Genomic DNA, 5,534 nt, shown 5'->3' on the forward strand with positions numbered 1-5,534 from the left:
TCCAACAAAAAGGAGAGAAATAAGCTATGACAAGTTTGATTAAGAGGGGAGACAGGAGCATCCTTGGTGGAAAGAAGAGTCAGGAGAGCAAGGGTGTCACGTACAGAGCCTGATGCAGTCTACATTTTCATTTTTTTTATTTCTTCTTGGATGTATTTACACTTTAACATATAGCTCTTCGATCTAATCTGACTTTTCACACCAATTCTTGTTTATCTCTTCCCGAATCAACAGATTGTCCATCCTCTTGTTATTCTCTTCAAGTTGTTTTCTTGGCTTACCCATGCATTGTAGACATGATATATTGTATAATGACATTTGTTAGCCCTGATGAACCCTACAACATGGCATTTTGAACTGTTATTTATTTATTTATTTATTTATTTATTTTATTTTTTTTTTTTTTTTACGTCTTGGCCTGTGCTGTAGTCCTTCATCATAGGGCCCCAGCCCGTTGTGGCGCAGACAAGTGTTTATAATGGGTCCATCTTTACTTTTCAGCATTTTCCATTTTAAACCCCTAGTTGCATAACATAAATAGTTGGGGGGGTGTTGGAGGGTCATGCGACGCCGATCTAGCACAGTTTTTTGTGATATTAACACTTGTTTCCTTCTTGGATGTATTTTTACCTTTACCTAGCTATTTCTAGTCTTACTTTGTTTTACATCTATTCTCTACTACCTAGTTTCCCTTCGATCTCTTTTTTCCAACTTGTAAGTAAATTATCTCTGTTTTCTCACTCTACCTTATTTTCAAACTCATATACTATAATGCTTTCTAAAAAAAATTCCTTGTCCTCTTCATATGGGTGTCGTTCTTCTTAATTTTCCTCCCCTCTCACCAATGTCTCCGTGGTGCAGCTCAACCCGCTGGTCATTCTTCCTTTCAGGCTGGTCGATAAATGATAAACCTGGGGAAGGTAAACTGCGGTAACCCGGACGCTAGCACAGAGAGTTTCACTTTTGAAGGTGTTCTACAGTGATAGCTATACGGTTCTCCAGGGTGCTGAGCACACGGCACTGCACTGTCGATCGCTGCATACTCATGAGCAGCACATGGCAGGTCTTCAGTGTCTCCTGATGAAACACAGCATGCACATACTGATAATCTTCTTAACCTGATATGAAGCTGAAGTGTATCAACAAGAAGCCGACGATCAGTTGAAAATAACTCTGCACTCGTTATACCTTTATCAGCAGCGCAGCCAGAGAAGGGACGTGGATCTCGCGCCCCCATTACCGAAATTTTGTGGAGATAAATTATTATCAGGAAGATGGGTGAATTAGGGCATACATCAAAATGCTTGGTGAAGTGCAGCGTGTTTTACATTTCTCATGGCAAGTCATTCTGACACCAGTCGCTCACATACTAAATTGTATTTTTGGCTGCGCCCCTATCTAGTAAGTAGATATTCAAATATTTGTACAGTAGAGACCCTATGGTCCAGACTAGGTGATCCGTCCATAAACATAAGTATAAATACATCATAGGGAATATCCAACAAAACTTTCATTTTTGCCTTAGCGAATATTAATAAGATTCAAAATATCACAAGTACTTAATTTCACTCATCAAGTGTGTTATTGTGGCCTGTGTCTCTCGTTATCTCATCTCCTCATCCAGGTTGACAAAGCTTTATTGCCGAGTTATGTGATAAAGCTGTCTATATTTTGTTGTTTCCAGGTAATGAAAATCCTCGAATACAAGAGAGAGAGAGAGAGAGAGAGAGAGAGAGAGAGAGAGAGAGAGAGAGAGAGAGAGAGAGAGAGAGAGAGAGATTTGCTAAAAAGAACAGTATCATCTACAGATCGAAAATTACCTAGGTATATACGCCTATCCTATATTTGATTCCCTTCTTCATTCTGCTAAGCTTCTTTTTTTTTTTCTTTTTTTTTCTGTCCTCTCGGCACACCGTAAACAGTTTAGGTGGTAATATGTTGCCCTGTCAAGCTCTCTTTTTGTTATTGGGACTTCTCTGGTATCTGCATGTAGTTCAATAGTCACTTCCATTTTTGTGTGTCTTCAAAAATTCTACAATAAGTTTACTCTACGCCTTGTTGTCTAATCACATCTCGCAGCGCTTCGGTTTCCACGGAGTGAGTCTCTCTCTCTCTCTCTCTCTCTTTCACACACACACACACACACGCACGGCCCTGGGGAGGCACAAGCCGGTACCGTCTCAGTCGATTGCTTCACGAAGAGACCGTTCGTTCCCTTGACGCTGATTGGCTCGCCGACTGACAAATTGAGCCGCCGACGCCGTGACTAATTGAACGTCTGACTGGGCACGAGCAAGAGGCTGGTCGGGTTCTCCGTCGCATCGCCGCCTCGAGACTCAACGGTATTCTCTCAGACGCTCCCGCCTCGCCCATCAAATCATTCCAATGGCCGAAAAGGAGATTAGTCGGGTTTTAATTAGTTTTTTTTACAATCATATTACAGGAGAATCGTCGAACTTCTACCAGGGTCATAACACTACCCTTGGAAATGTCCAAAACTCCTACGGAAGCCTTGCTAAATGTGTGTTCTTATAATGGACGCCGAAATGTTTAAGAACAATTTTTTCTAAAGGCTGAAAAGGAGATTGGCCGGGTTTGAATGAGTTTTTTCACAATCATATTACAGGAGAATGGTCGAACTACTACCAGGGTCATAAAACTACCCCTGAAAATGCCCAAAATCTCTACGAAAGCCTTGATAAATGTATGTGGCCGAAAAGTCGTCATTTCGGGTTAATTTTATTGAGTTTTTTTACAATCATATTACTGAAGAATAATCGAACTACCACCAACAGGGTCATAAAACTACCCCCGGAAATACCCCAAACCCCCACAGAATTAAGCCTGGTCAAAAGTGTGAGCTTGGATGCCAAATTGTTTAAGAATATGACCCTAAAAGGTTAGTATTCTCAGACGCCTCCACCTCTTACATCAACTATTTTCAAAGGCCAAAAATGGGACCAGTCGTGTTCACATGAGTGTTGTTTTAGGTTCATGGTACAAAAGTATGGCTAAACTACAACCTGGGTCTTAAAACTACACCTGGAAATGCCCAAAACCCCTCCGGAAGCCCTGTCGAAAGTGTGTGCTTGGATGCCAAAATGTTTAAGAGGCCAAAAATGGGACCAGTCGGGTTCACATAAGTATTGTTTTAGGTTCATGGTACGAAAGTATGGTCAAACTACAACCTGGGTCCTAAAACTACACCTGGAAATGCCCAAAACCCCTCCGGAAGCCTTGTCGTGTGTGTGCTTGGACTCCGAAATGTTTAAGGATATGACCAGCGTTGCCAGACTATCGTATTCACCACATTGTATTTATCATTTTTAAGCCTCAAACTCTCGTACCTACACAAATAACGAAAGAATATTAAAGTTGGCGTTAAAACTGTTATTTATTGATGTTTGTTTGTTTGTTTTTGCTATAGATATCAGTCAGAAACTACGAAAATGCAATACGGTGTGTACGATAATTTGGCAAAGCTGATTATACAACTTTCCTCACACTTCCCTCGTCCACGTTAAGACGATTCACAAGGCGATCAGGGCACTCAAGCTTTTTTTTTTATATATACTAAATGTCAAGCTTCCCACCTGGTTTCCATCCCTTCAAGTTCTCCCTTGAATCACATTTCCACCTTTGATCTTTCACTGCCTCTGTACCCTCGCCGTTTTCTGCGTCTCTCCCTTCGCCAGAGACGCAGGCAAGACTGACCGACGGCCTTCAGGAGATGAAATTAATCAAGCAAAGTTGGTACCGTCAGAACATATGTAAATAACTTTCTTGATGAGGAAACGTGACGCACAGTATGTATTTTCTATAAAGGAGCAATTATTATGATGCAATAACGGAAACAAAACAAAAAAATACGGTCAAACAATATATGGGAATGGCAGTATACTGTGGTAAGATGAACATGTCTACACAACTATGCTGAATCTCTACTATAACTCATAATTTCAGATTGTATTAGTAAAAAAAAAATATATAAATCGTGTGTTAGAGACTGTACATGGAAGGTGAGAGCAAGTTGATGAAGCGAAGTGATTGATGCCGTTGGGAAAATAATAACTATTGCCTTCACGAGTCAAACAGGAACAACCACGCGTGCAGTCACCGTGAGGCTCAATCAAGGTGTGTTGCCTGCACGCTCCACTTCTCGCAAATTGCTCCCCAGGTTGTTCCCAGACGAGGCAAACCCTAGCTGGGGAGACTGAAGGGACGTGAGCAAAATCTGGGTCTGAGCAAGTTAACTGACCCGACCGAGTGCCTGAAACAAATACCGTGCGTGTGTGTCTGTGTGGAGACTCCGTTTACAGAAGCAGCGTAGAGATAGAGGCGACACTCCCTGGCAAGGCTGTGATACGGTGCGCTGCGTCTTAATCGGTCTCTCTTCGTACCTGAAAAACAATATAACAGAGCGTAGCGTGATGCTGTACCGTACTATTATAAGACATTCGTTCCGTATACTGGTACAAGCAGATATCGTACGGTAATTTTGAACATCATTTTGTATTTATTCCGGAAAAGTGGATAAGATAGAGAGGTTAGAGGCACAAGAGATGAAACGAACACACACACACACACACACACACACACACACTATACCCCCTTCCCGCAACACTGCTAAATAACCGAATCCGACAAAGAAAGTGACGGAAAGACGTAAAAGGAAAGAAAAAGAAAGAACTTGATGAGGCCTGAAACCCCAAAGACACAAAAAACCGCCACAAACTACGAAGAAGAAGGAAGAGGATGAATGATAATAACGACCCCGGAAGCCAAACTATCAAAAGAGCATCGTGAGGGAAGACTTGGCGGCGTCGAGGTGCAGCAAGAATGTGATGAGGCTGGGAGAGGGAGGAAAGAGAAAAGAGCCGTGATAACCAGAGTGACTTGAGGGCCGCTGTGTCACGCCGCTTCTACGTCCAATCTTCGGAAAGTAAAATATCCTGACGGAGCTTGAAAGGAGAGGGAGAGGCATGCAGGCGATGGAGGTAAGCATGAACAAGCTTTCCTTTAGCCTTTACTCTCTATCTTTCTATCTATCTATCTATCTATCTATCTATCAGCTTGAAGGGAAAGGAGCGAGGTAGGCGATGGAGGTAAGCATGAACAAGCTTTCCTTTAGCCTTTACTCTCTATCTATCTATCTATCTATCTATCTATCTATCTATCTATCTATCTATCTATCTATCTATCTTTCTATCTATCTGTCTATCAGCGTGAAGAGAAATGAGAGAGGTAGGCGGTGGAGGCAAGCATGAACAAGCTCTCCTTTGCTCTCTCTGTCTCCCTCTCTAACTATCCATCTATCTATCGATCTATCTATCTCTCCAACTAACTTTTTTTTTCTCCCGAATGGAATTGTCTGTTACTTAGATCTCTTCCTCCTTACCCCAATCTTTTTTTTCCTCTCGCATCTTCTTCCTGGTTTTCCTTATTTCCACAAAAAAGAGATTGTCCGTTTTCTTCTTCCTTGTGTTTTCTTCTTCTCCTCCTGGGTCTCACTCTTGGCTTCCTCTCTCTTTTTT

This window comes from Eriocheir sinensis, chromosome 41, assembly GCF_024679095.1.
Source record: "Eriocheir sinensis breed Jianghai 21 chromosome 41, ASM2467909v1, whole genome shotgun sequence".
NCBI lineage: Eukaryota > Metazoa > Arthropoda > Malacostraca > Decapoda > Varunidae > Eriocheir > Eriocheir sinensis.